Below are 13,915 nucleotides of genomic sequence, written 5' to 3'. Positions count from 1 at the left end.
TACCGAAACTACCGCTGTGTGTCGCTAAGAGCGCAGTTGTCCACCCCTCTGAGGCAGTGAACTGGCCTGATTTCGCCAGCTTCCGCTTGCCGCTAGGGTGTCGTACCGAGGAGAAAATACACCGCTCGCGTGTTCCGTAAACTTTTGTCGGGACCTGTAACATCTTCGACATCTCAACATGCACACCTCATGTTATCGTGCACTTGTGTTGGTTGCTTGACATATCAGCACTTCTTGATCAAGTCAGATTCAGGTATGAATACTGAAAAATATCTGTCCTTCTCTCCATATTTGGGCTGAAACCTACACTGGGTCGTGAACCAATGTAATAAAACAAGCGCACCCCCGAAAACAGCACGCAACTGACACACAGAAAGTACAAGACGTACCTTCTCTTCAACACCTATTTGTATCATCCACGGAATGTGATTACGCCAATTTATGTCCTACTGATCACAGCCGAGGTCGCAGTAACAGGTCATGCACGACGCTGACGCTGGATAGAGCAGGCGAAGTCATCACTTGGATCCTCCTCCGAGCAACGAATTTGAGCGCATACAACTCACTTCGTTCGGCAGAAAGTGGGCAGACCTGCTGTTCGGTCTTGGTTATTAATCAGCTTTCACCATGATAAGACACACGTCGTTCTGGCCCGTCGCTGAGGCAGGTTGAAACAACAACCAGTGGAGTGCAGCTGTAGCTTCCACAGTTTCGCTATGGTGGGCTAGAAAGACTGGTGTGCTTACCGCGATATACATGGAATGCGCGATGCCCCTGTTTTGAAGCCAAGCTCCTGAGCTCCGGCGCTATGCGCTCGCTGCGAACGAAGTGGGTTCTCGTTGAACTAGTCCAACATGTGCCGTGTGTGACGGTGTGTGTGTGCTTGACTATTTTTATAGTGAATATATTTGGACCAGCATTACGTTGGCTTGTCGCACTGACTGTTTACTAGCATCCGCAGTTCTTTGTAACTAAACCACGTGACATTTGCTACCGTCACGTCTGCCTAGCCGACGATCCCTGCAAGCGAAATATATCGGAATGTTGCGAAGCACGTGACCGCATGTCTTATCTTCGTTGGATGATGACAGACGGGTCGAAAAACAAAATAAAGAGCGGCTACTGCGTCCGAGAGCTCGCCTCCTTGATGGTTTCTTTCTCTTCATTCTTTCTTTTCAGCCTAGATTATCGAGTTGCTGTGTACAGGAAGCTGGGAACACTTTGTCACGGAACATAGGCCGATGGTAGATTGTTCAACTAAATTGTCATTTAGCTAAACTATGGCGCTTTCTATACAGTGTACCTCGCCGCACATCTTAGTTGTTATGTAATTCTTTTGCTCCCTATGTAACTATAAAGGAACATGGTATCGGCCATAAAAAAACGAAATTGTAGCACCGCAGTAGTATTCTCTCTGCACGCGCACGGTTTTACTGTTGACCAGTAGAACGACCGAGTCATATATATATATATATATAGCGCGAAAGATATATTCCTTATTTCATTGCTCCTTCTTCCTTGCTCCTTATTTTGTTGCAGATATATATATATACAGGGTGTCCACGCTAAGTGTGAACAGATTTTTTTAAAATATATCAGTCACTTTTTCCGAGATGAAATCAATTGCAATATAGCATATGCTGAAGGGCACTCCCTAGGGGGGCATTAACAGACTCCTAAGGCAATGTCTTAATTAACTTTCAATAATTAACTTTTTAATTATAAAGGCTACGAAGTTGCTCCAATGAGAACATCTGATCTCTTCGGTCACCAGATACCAAAGCCGTTTTAAGAACAAAAATCCGTTCGATAGATCGTCCGCAAAAAATTCGTGAAGGAACGCCATTTTTTAATTTATTTTATTCATTGCGCATCTCTAGAGACGCGTCTTTCCTTCGGACCCAATACGAGAGGATGAAAGAGCACACTATCGCCTCTTGCGTCCTGGAAAAAAGATTAAAAGGAAACAGAAAATGCAGCCCAAGATAAGGGCAGTCGCGATAGAGTCACCCGATAGATTTGTGTTTTTGTTTTGTTTCCGCAAGTTAAAGCTAATCTTCGACGCATGAGGCGGCACTGTGCTCTTTCACTCTCTCACACTGGGGGTAAAGGAAAGCCGCTTCTTTGAAGATGCGCAATAAACCAAATAAAGAAAAAAATGGCGTTCCTTCACGAATTTTTGGCGGACGATCTACCGAACGGATTTTGTTCTGAAGACGGTTTTGGTATCTGGTGACCGAAGGAGACCAGATGTTCGCATTGCAGCAACTTCGTAGCTTTTATAATTAAAAAGTTAATTATTGAAAGTTAATTAAGACATTGCCTTAGGAGTCTGTTAATGCCCCCCTAGGGAGTGCCCTTCAGCATATGCTATATTGCAATTGATTTTATCTCGGAAAAAGTTATTGATATATGTTTAAAAAATCTGTTCACACTTAGCGTGGACACCCTGTATAGAGAGAGAGAGAGAAGAGAAAATGCCACACTTGTATTATTAACCGAAAATGCTTGAATGGAATTGATGTTATACAAAGGGTTCCTAGAACATCATGTTAAACTCATTTTATCCACTGATTGAGCGGCCTAAGAGCGCTGTTAGCGTGACATTATACAATAACAACGAATACACTGATGATGATAAATCGGGAAATTCGCCACCTGGGTTTGTGGCCCACAACCGACAGCCTTAATGCCGTCATTATGGATTATAAAGATTCAAGTTGAAAAGCATAATATACATGTGCCCTATGACTTGCGAAGTGCCGGCTTGGTGTGCCCCCCCCCCCCCCCGCCATATTACTTCTGTCATACTACCCTCACTCGTTCTGAGACCTATGTCCTACATTTTGCAGTTGATCCGTTCACCGTATGTGCATCTGTTTGCATTTTCATCGCTTGTAGGCGTCCTGGGGTGGCCCCGACTCTGTCGCGACTCATATCCCCATCTTTTTCTGTTACCTCATCACCGCCATCATCAGGTTATATTAAAAGGGTGTAACATAGTTACAAATGAAACCTATTGACATTGAACACGGTTAAGGATATAATGTCATGATTGTTGAGTTATGGTCCAATGTTGAAGTGTAAATTAGGACACCCTAACCGGAGTTTGAGACTTCATAAATGAAAATGCACTACTTGATATTGCCTTTTGCTATGAGGTACACTAGAAGTCAAGAGTCTTCTGCTTCAATACGTGATCTGTTCCTGGTGCCTAACACCCTTCACTGGAAATGGGACTGACAAGTACTTGGTTGACATTCAGATCACAAGATGGTTCTTGAGATGCACCATATAAAATTTAAGCATGAGAGACCTAAAATCCAGATATTCCACGATATTCCTTGGGCAGATCCTTGTACAATTTTAACTGGATCTGTAGCATCTCGAGAAATGTTAATATGGCTTGAAATTTTTTCAAGGCCACTGTACACATGTCCACAAGAAAGTTCGTGTCCAAGAAGCCTTACGGGGGGAGGGGGGGTAATATGTTTATTAAGAAAAAAAAGAAGGAAAGGTTAGCCAGGCAAAGAGCCGGCTTGCTATTCCAAAAAAATGGGAAAAACGAAAAAGAGAAGGAAGGAAAGATAAACGAAAAAACGGGGAAAACGAAAAAGACAAGGTTTACACTCAAAGATCTTGGCCACGATCGCTTAGCGCAGCTCGTCACCGTTGCCACGGCAACGGCACGCGCACGTGACCACTATCGTCACCTGCACGTGGAACGCCGTTCTTGGCCATAGCCTCCTATATACTTCAATGCCTGCCCAGTCGAAGCGGAACCCATGCGAACCGGCCGTCCACTGTAGTGGCGCCACATACACGGGGTATGATCATCATATCGCTCCGTTTTCTGGCGCGTGATGTTTCGGTTTCGCGCGTGACTGCAGCGTCGTCTGCCTGCCCAGCTTGTTCTGTCTGTCTGGTGTCAACCTATACCCTCATCTGCTTCCAAGCCTGTCACTATACATATAAATTGGAATATTTGTATGCTCTTCGTTTATTTTGAGGTATCAAGTGCACCTCTGTGAGCAAGAAATAGTAAGTTTTCCGTAATGATTGCATGCGTATTCGGGTTCGCCTCTGCCAAAGCGGAGAAGCCAGGAAGGCACTAGAGGCGTAACTAGAGTATGCACTTGTAACCTTTCGGATAAGGCTTGGTGTGTTCTCTGTACCCTGAAAGCACGTCCACTGCCTGCATGTTTCACATCAACAAATGCTTCCATGACACAACGCGAAGCAACTTAGGATATGCCTGACGTTTCGTCAGTGGCGTAGCCGGGGGGGGGGGGCTTTGAGCTTTTTAGCCCTCCCCCCTCGAAACCATACCTAATCGTAGTGCATCTGGGGAAGGACAAAGAACGGAAATCCGCCTTTCCCACATAAGGGAGAGAATGGCATAACACAGGCAAGCTGGTGGACGAACTCCATGACTGAAAAGCCTGAGTCTCGGCAGAGAAACAAACACACGACAAGGGGACTCAGTCGTGGACCTTGTCGTGTGTTTGCATCTCTGCCCAGGGTCAGACTTTTGAGTCATGGAGTTCCCATATGAGCTTCCCATAGATCCTCTCCCGAAACTTTTTTTTTTCTGGCTATACGTCACTGCCTCTCATAGCTGTGGTCTCGATCGCGGAGATGAATTCCCCTGCGCCTTTGCACTGCTGAATCACCTACCGAAATCATATCGTACGTCGGATGACAATCGATTGTCATGATTCGAAGGGTCACGGGTTCGCTCCTTTCTTATCTCCTTTCTGCTTTTGATCTTAGTTTTTTTACGGGGAGGGGATGACTTGGTGGATGATTCTGTGGCTCTTCACATCGTTGCCGGAGAGTGTCTGAGACAGAGACTGTCTGACAAGACAGATGTCTGGGAAATCTCGTTCCGGGCATTTTCCTTCTGTTATCGCCATACCGTGTACTGACGCTGGCAGCATACCGAGACGCCCTGACGGCGTCAGGAAAACTTCCGTGGTGCACTTTCACTCCTGGCACAGGTGAGACATCGGCATGTCATAAGGTTGCTTGCCTCGGTGCAAGTCTGACTCTAAGAACAAAGTCAAACAGGCATCTCGTTTCATGAGATACCTAGTGAGGAGCGACTCCGAGTACAGTGGCTGAAAGCCATCTCTCGGCCTGACTGGTGCCCAAAAACATATTCATCGGTCTGCAGCTTCCATTTCACGCCTTCCGATTTCAAAGAAAGTTGCAAGACACGTCCGCTGAAAAGGGGTGCGGTTCCGAGGGTGTTTGAAGATACGTATTGCAGCCCTCCAGCTCCAAAGAAGAAAAGGGACGAGGATGGAGCCGCACAGACTAATGCCAATATTCCAAAGACTTTCTGCGTTTTGCAGCCGCCACCTACTGTCCATGGCGTGCAGTTTGTGCAAGAGGGGCGAGTTTTCAGCTCCCCATCGTCGCAAGGTTCCGGTCTCAATAGTGGCTGTGCAGACGTGAACGTTTTCTCGCAAAGCGTAAATGTGACACCTACGCTAAAGGACCAAGCCGTCCAAGTCGACATTAAAGTCCGCACGTCCGCATCTGTGCTCGAACGTCGCAGGTGGTCACGTAAAGAGAGAGACTTAAACTCCCGAATCAGGAAGCTGCAGCTTTCGCTTGATAGCGTTAAAACTGAACTGAAGAACTTGAAGGAGGTAAGGAATGTGTCCCAATATCTAGATGTGGTAGCCGCCGCTGAGACAAAAGACGTCCGGGCAAGCTTTCTGTTGGACCAGGTCAAAAATTTCAAACGGAATACACCATCATGGTCCGACCTGACCTTGCGCCATGCCGTTGTGCTGAAGAGCCTGTCCACGCATGCTTACGAACATCTAAGATCCGAGGACCTCTTAAAGTTGCCGAGCCGGAGCACGCTTCAGCGATACACGGGGAAAATTTGCACGGCTGCCGGACAAGTGGGATTCACACCCTTGGTTCAAAAAAGGCTGCAGTCGGAGTCTGACGCAGTAAGCGCACCTCAACCGAAAGTTTGCTCCCTGGTCGTCGACGAAATGAAAATCAAAGAGCGTTTGCAGTACTTGAAGCATCGTGACACATTTGTTGGGGAGGTAGAACTGGGACCTGATCAAGAGCCTACCGAATCCAATGACCGATTCTGGCCAATGCCCTCCTATGCTTCGTTCTGAATGGACTCTTGCGCCCTCTCAGAATTCCAGTAGGATATTTCCTGACAAGAAACTGCACCGGCTCTCAGCTTCATGAGATTATTCTCTACGTTTTACAAGAGGTGGAAAAGGTCAGGTTCGAGGTCGTTCGCATCGTAACGGACAACCACAAGGTCAGTGTCCTTGCTATGCGCTTACTCTGCGGTGGGAACTTGTCGCACATCATCAAGCATCCAAATGACCCGGCAAGAAAATTCTTCCTAGCATTCGACCAGTGCCACCTCCTGAAGAACGTCCGGTCACAGTTCTTAGCACGTGATCTTGGAAAGGACGGGCAGATCTCCTCAGTACACGTGAAGAACCTGTACAAAATGCAGCAGAACAGTACGGTCAAGCCCGTTCGATTCTTGACGCGGAAACACGTATTTCCAACAAACTTGGAAAAAATGAACGTGAAACGCGCTGTCCAGCTTCTGTCCACACCGGTGTCAGCAGCCCTAAAATGTCTTCAAGAACAGGCTGGCCATGTCTGTGACTTCAGCAAGCTGTTAACAACGCGGTGGATGTCCTCGCAGGACGCGACGAGCTTAAGTGCCCTGCTTCCGAGCATCACAGGCGTTTACTAACCATGCTGTGCACGAAGTTCTTCAGACCAGTCCTAACAAATTATGCCATGACTGTCACGGACAAATGCGATCTGGCAAAGATCTTCTTTGCAAAGCCGATTTCGAGGAAGGCACTCAAGGTCTAACTACGGTAAGTTCCGATTTTATTCCATTGATGACATGTGATGAATCAGGACAGCACCGTCGTAAAAAAAAAAAGAAGAAAAAAGAAAAAGAGAACCCGAAAAGGGCATCTGTGCGAACCATGGTGCGCACATTGCACTGAAGGTGCCACAGAAATTGATGCTGTAGTCAGTGGCGTATCTAGAGCTACCTGCGCCCATGGCAACATGGTTACCCTAGTAAAAAAAAACAGCCTGGATCCACTGTGGAACCAGCCTGGAAAAGCCATCCCAGGCTGGGGCTAGGCTGGACAAGGCTGTTTCCATGCTGGGTCTAGTGCTGTTTGAATTTCCATTCTGAAACCATCCAACTTTCACTCGGAAACCAGGATGGTTCCCTGCTGGAGCCGAGCAGGAAATGGGATATTCCAGCGACTACGCTGGATTGTGCGAGATTGTTCACTGTGAACGCTGTGAAGATAATGTTGGCTTATATACGGGGGGGGGGGGGAAGCCGAAATTAATTTCACAAATGTGTGCAAATAATTTATGCCCAAATATAATAAAATAAATAAATAAAATAATAAATGAATAAAATAACAAAATAAATACCCAAAGGTGTGCAAGGTTATGCACAGAACTCCATGTACATGAGCAGATTGCAAAAAAATTATTGTTGATTGGCTTCACGCTGCGAGACGTGAGCTTTCCCGGTTTGTCAAACCGAAACTTTAGCCATAATGCTCACATCGTGAAATGCGACCAACCGCCATCGGCAGCAACTCAGAATCTGCTTTGAACTGGGAAACGTCGGTTGTCGTGTTGACGTCTTGGTAATTTAGGTGTTTCCTCCTGCATTTCACCTTCGCCGACCGTATAAAAGTGTGAGCGTCTTTGCATTTGTGTAGTCGTGTGCTCTGTTATGCATTTTGTTCCTGAATCCGTGCACGAGCTCAATTACGACAAAGGGTAAGCGGCGTGTGTAGTACGGTTGATCCCAATGTCCTAAATCTGAACCAAGAGGTGCAGTAGTGACCCGATACTTATCTATAGTTATCTGAACTGCCTTCATGATGTGTCGTTGTCCCGCTTGCACGGGACGGACTTTGTCGGACAGTTAAATGAAAACGAGCGACTGAGAAGTGACCTTTGTGATTTCGCACATGCATGTATCAAACTTTGCATCAAACTGTCACATTATCGTCTCATAGTTTTGCCACTGTTGCCGCATGTACGCTATTTGTAGTATATCTATTATCATACCTGTCATGGGGTGTTAGTTATTGTTGTTAAAATAAATATTTGAATTTATTGCTGATTGTCACTTTATTCATTTATTATAGTGTGTTTCTAGTTTCTGCTTTGTGCAGCAATTTATCTTGTATAAGTTGCTTCTACTTGAGCGGAACCTCCTGCCTTGGAACATAAGTTCCAGCAGAAGGTATAGGCTGAAGTGGAAGCACTCCTACATCGGGACCCGATAATCCGACTGGAGACACGCTGCATATCCAGCCTTGTTCCAGCCTGCGTCCACTGTGGAACCAGTTCTAGACCAGTCTTTCTCCGGCTGGATGCAGCCTGTTTCTAGCCTGGTACAAACCCGTTTCCAGGCTAGATCGACTCATATTCCAGGCTGGAACCAGTCCAATAATCCAGCTGGAATTGCCACTGCATTTCCAGCTGGAATTTTTACTAGGGTAACATGATGTCCTTGGGGATGCGTTTCCGTGTGGTCCGCACTAGGTTGCACACTACAACCTCCCTAATGGTGGTTGCTTTAGATCATTTATGAATGTGCCAGGTTGAGTGCCCGACCTGGCACATACACACCCGACCACATATTGGCGCCCCTGTTCACCTGGCGCCCATGGCACCTGTCCACACCTGCCACACCCTAGATACGCCACTGGCTGTAGTATATGTTCCGAACATGGAGTGCACCTCACCAATCAAAAGTTATAGCGAAAAACCACAATTCTTCCACCCAAGAAACGCACTTAAACGATGCGCCCTTGCTAACTGCAAAAAGAGACTCCAGGTACAGGTAACGAGAACCTTTCCACGCGGTTTTAGTGACCTGGGGCGCGTCGAGATATCTCGGCGTATGCGCGGTGGCAGACGACGCTCGACACATTCGACACGAAACCGAAACATCATGCGCCAGCAAGCGCAGCGATATGATCATCACAACCCCAGGCATGTGGCGCCGCCGCCGCATAGTGCGCTGAACGGCCGTTCCGCCTCAACTGGGCAGGCATTGAAGTATATAGGAGGCTATGTCTTGGCCATCCTCCACCGCAGCTGCGCATCTCGGTAACCGTCATTTGGGCGAGGGTGACAGGCGACGGAAATCTTTGCGTCGTTCGTCCTCAGTGAGCGTCGTCTGCGAAGAAAACATGGCGGAGCTCTACGCATTTTTCGAGGATGTTGGCGTGCGTGAGGACGAAATAACACGCGTATTTCGTTCTAACAGTGACGCATTCACTGTCATGTCAGACGATGCGTTCATCAGGCACTTCCGGCTTTCTAAAGAAGCAGTTCGAGAAGTCTGCGATGCCGTCAGGGAAGACTTGAAACGACGTATGTATTGCTTTTCGTTTATTCATGGCGAGGTGCTGTCATTGTATTGCCTCTACGCGATCTTCAACATGTTAAATATCGCTAGAGCGAGTAGAGTAAGAGTAACATATAGTAAAGTATGGTGGGATAACTTCACTGTGGATAGTATCTGTACTCACAATCGCAACACTTGCAGCGCAGCAGTGGCGATCCACTACGCTTACCGTCGAACAAAGGGTGCTCATGGCACTGCGTTTCTACGGGACCGGGGCCTTTCTTGGTAATATAGCTCATGAAGAATATTTCACCACGACCAAGGGCCCTGTCTCGGAGTCTCTACACGCCGTCAGCCTGGCTGTGATAAAACATCTCGCACCCAAGTACCTGCGCTTCCCACAAACACCGGAGGAGAAGCTGGCCGTGAAACGTGGGTTCTACGACGTTGCAGGCCTGCCTGGATGCCTTGGTATGTTGTAAAAGAACGCTCAGGGCTCAGGTGAATGTTATTACGACCTATGGGGTCCCTATTCACGCAGGTGCAGTCGATGGCACAGCGGTCGCAATCATAGCACCCAGCACCAAGGATCCACGTTTCACTCATGGCAATTATTACAGCCACAAGGGGTACCATGCACTGAACGTGCTGGGGGTACGTGATGGGAATCATGCTTTTTAGAATAGATGATTGGTAGAAATGTTGCTATGGAAAAAAATATCAACGTTACTGTTCATGCACAGATTTGCGATGCTAATCGCAGAATCCTCCACCTAAATGCACGCTATCCGGGGAGCTGTCACGACGCTGCTGTCTGGTCAATGTGCAGGATACGGCAGAGGGCTTCAGTCCTGTTCGACGATGGGGAGTGGCTGCTGGGTAAGTTACATGTTTGTGGGCCAAATAAACTCACAATCTATGTACACAAATATGGGACATTTATTGCTAAAAGAAAGGATAGTGGTAGAGACAGTAAAGAAATATACGCCATTTAGAAAGACATAGCTGGAAAGTTTGAGCATTACTATTTTTACACAATGATGGATGTTACAATGAATGTTAGCATTAATGTACGTGTCAGATAAGACAAGGTACAAAGGCTAGTTATGGAATATTTGAATAGTGTAACAAGTTAAATAGATACACGAACACTATACATGTTTAATAATCCTATACATGTACTATATGTAGCAGGAAAAGTCAGAGGATGACAAAGAGCTTACAGAAAAGCACAAAGGGGAGTTTAGTAACACCGATGTGGGTGAGGTGTTGGCAGACAGTGCCACAGTCCAGGAGGACTGATCGAAGGCAGCGGTAAACATTGACCCCAATCTCTATCAGTGTTAATAAATTCCTCTGTGTTTTCGTGTAAGCTCTTTGACCCCTTTTGACTTTTCGTACTATATATATACATACATACATACACACATATGTAACATATCATTTTCTTCAAAGGAGATCTTGGCTACCCACTTGAGCCATGGTTGATGACTCCATTCCGGGCTCCGGCATCAGACAAAGAAGTGGCATATAATGCAGCTCACAGCAGGACTAGGGTTCGAATCGAGCAATGCTTCGGAGTGCTGAAAATGCGATTCCGGTGCCTGCAAAGGTACCGCACCCTTCACTTTGCACCAGACAGAGCCTGCAATATCATCACTGCTTGTGCTGTGCTACACAATATGTGCATTTCATACAATTTGCCTGAGCCTGCAGAGGAGCCTGAACCGGCAGCTACAGAACATGACAGTGCCACAGTTACAGTGACTGAGGACGAACCCAGCGAGGAGGGTGAACCCATCAGTCGAAATGACTCCTTCATATCACAGGCAATGCGCGTACGTGAGAGAATTGTCAACAGGTACTTCTAGCAGCCTGTCAAGAAATGTATATACATCATCACAACTGCTTTGTCGTTTGTGCATTACCTGTAATTGTTAGTGTGTGCTTTGAGAGCAGTAAGTCTTTTTTCACACTTTACAGCCTCTCCATTTTCGTTTGATTTTCGCAACTATGGTTGTCACAAAAAGTTAGAAAGCCTTCTGTTTGTTTCGCTAACATGCCGTTCAACTGTGTTCATGGTTGTCGCGCCACCTTGTGTTTTGTTTTTGCACCTACTGTTATGTATGTCAATATGTTATGCCATTACTTTGTTGCGTTGGGTCCATGTTTAACTTTGCAGTTGTACACTTTAGCTATCAGTATGCATTGTGAATTTTGTTGCATCATGTCAGCCACGGTAGCACCTCATCTCAGTTCGAGTTGGATAGCCTTGCATACCAAACTACTCAGTTTTGACTTCAGTTCACAGCTCTATACATTGCATGCTTATTTCTCTATTTACATTAAATTAATGTATTATGTCATTGGACAGATCAGGGTGTGAGTAACTGTGCACAACAAGCCAGGACCCAGGAAAAGGTCTATGTTAAAAGGTCTAGTGAAATAGCAAAAGCAGAATGGTATTGATAAATATGTTTACTTCTCAAAGCTGTGCCACCTCATTGATGAGCATGCAAACGATTTGGTCCACAACAAGGACTGGCACCGTCCTGCAGCTGGGGCGACATTCTTGTGGTTTCAGCACCTGAGGATCCTTGTGCAGGGGTTTGCGGTCTAGTAACATTTGTCACTGATGCGTTGGCCCAGCAGATTCCTGGAACCTATATTTTATCAATTTCGTCTTGGTCTTCATATGTCGCTTTCTCTGCACCGTGGTTTCAGGGAGATCTTCACCTAGGATGTCCTGTGTGGGCCGAGGATAGGTCTGCAAAACAGCACTGTGTTACATAATTTGACATGGTTTATGTAAATCTGTTGTAAATGGGTAGCACATGTATAGCATCACATGTGCGTGTCGACATTGTAGATTCTTGTTCAGTTCCTCTATTTAAATACAAATAAAAATGTACAATGAGCACTGAGTTGGTACCAAGTACAAGTGCCTCTAGTCCTTGTCCACATACTATTCGATCACAGCAGTACACATACCTTTTGTGTGGGGTGCGTGAATAGTATGTCCCTCTCAGTTATTTCACAAGTCCGGGAATTCTTCCATATAGGGTAGGAGCTGCATTTTCTGCGCTTCGCACTTCGGATATCACCATTTCGCTTCAGCTGCAAGTACGTTGATAACACATTTTTCTCGTATTTAGCCGGTGTAGCAGCCGATATACCACGGCTGGATACTTACTGTCGCATGTAATTAGTAAATTTACCAGGGTGTAAAAGAACTAGCATGTTTTTGTTTCAACAAAGGGTATCCGGCGAGAACGGCTTCACAGAGATGGCAGACGATTCTTGGAAAGTTCTCATTGGCTGAGGTGAAGTTGCGGATTTATTGTTACCAAATTACGGTGCCAGCTCTTTATCGGTGGGTAAAATGCAGCTACATTTGACAACAGAAGAAATGACATCCAATTCAGGCAGAAACAACCATCATATCGATAAGTGTTTCTAATTTTTCTAGCTAAAAACAGGCGTCGGGTAGCGAGAGTAGCGTCACGAAAGCGTCCCGGATATGGAGAGCGGAAGCGCAGCAGACGATGACGTGTTTGAAGGGCGTTCTTGGCTACTCGGTGCATATCGTCATTTTCTCAGCGTCGCGGTGACGGTGACGAACAGCGCTGACGGCTGCGCTGCGATGAGATGGCCAAGAACGCGCCCCATGGCTCACACGCGAAGCTTAGCATCTTAAACGTCGCATAAACAAAATTAGACGGCGATGGAAACTAACCCTGGTTTCAGGTTTGACGAAGGCACTGAAGGAGGAAATGAGGAAATTAAGTGAGACTAAAAAGAAATATTATAGCTACGTCCTTGTTGCGTACTCCCAGCAAATTTGGCATATGACTACTCAAAGTATCGAGCACAAGAGGAACAAAATGACGCACAGCAGAGAACAGATTATATAGAAGATGTGGCAAACTCCTAATAGATCTATCACCGTTGTCGCAACTCCCGAATTATTATTAGTATGACATTACTTTAAAGCAGCACTTGTATCTCTATTTCTTATTATGCCACTGTGCGAAGTAAATATGAAGAAGTCTTCTGCGGGTACATTGGCGAAGGAAAAAAATGGATATGCTAGTCCAAAAAGTCTCGGGACTGATTACTCCAGGACGCGATATTGTGGTCTTCTGGGCAACACAATATTCCGAATGATTTTCTTAGAAGGTACGCCGAGTAAGCTGCGCAATTCCTCAAAATTATTTTCCAGATATCGCTGGACGAAGGGACTGTCCCGAACGAATGGAAATGCGCTCGTATAAAACCGATACGTAAGGCAGGGGTCCCGACTTTGGTTTCGAATTTTCTCTTCTTTCAAGCTTTTGTGAATTGCTAAAGCACATCTTTTCCAAACATATTAACATCATGATCAAGTAACAACATTCCTTGCAGCATATCTTTCGTGGGGGCTACTCCGCTGTCATGACCCTGTTTGATTTCATCCACGACTTTGCATTTGCTTTATATAATAACCTACAAATTGAAATATTGGTT

At 46.0% G+C, this 13,915-nt stretch overlaps 1 long non-coding RNA gene across 1 annotated transcript; it reads left to right on the top strand.

Moving 5' to 3' along the window:
* The first annotated feature begins 9,986 nt into the window (after nt 1-9,986).
* LOC135366843 (uncharacterized) lies at nt 9,987-11,326 on the top strand. Its single transcript, XR_010414297.1, has 3 exons — nt 9,987-10,063; nt 10,153-10,288; nt 10,865-11,326. It is a non-coding gene; the product is annotated as an uncharacterized LOC135366843 (long non-coding RNA).
* Nucleotides 11,327-13,915: the final 2,589 nt, after the last annotated feature.

Source organism: Ornithodoros turicata, chromosome 1, assembly GCF_037126465.1.
Source record: "Ornithodoros turicata isolate Travis chromosome 1, ASM3712646v1, whole genome shotgun sequence".
NCBI lineage: Eukaryota > Metazoa > Arthropoda > Arachnida > Ixodida > Argasidae > Ornithodoros > Ornithodoros turicata.
The sequence above is the reverse complement of the archived record's forward strand: the minus strand, read 5'-3'. Positions and strand labels throughout refer to the sequence as shown.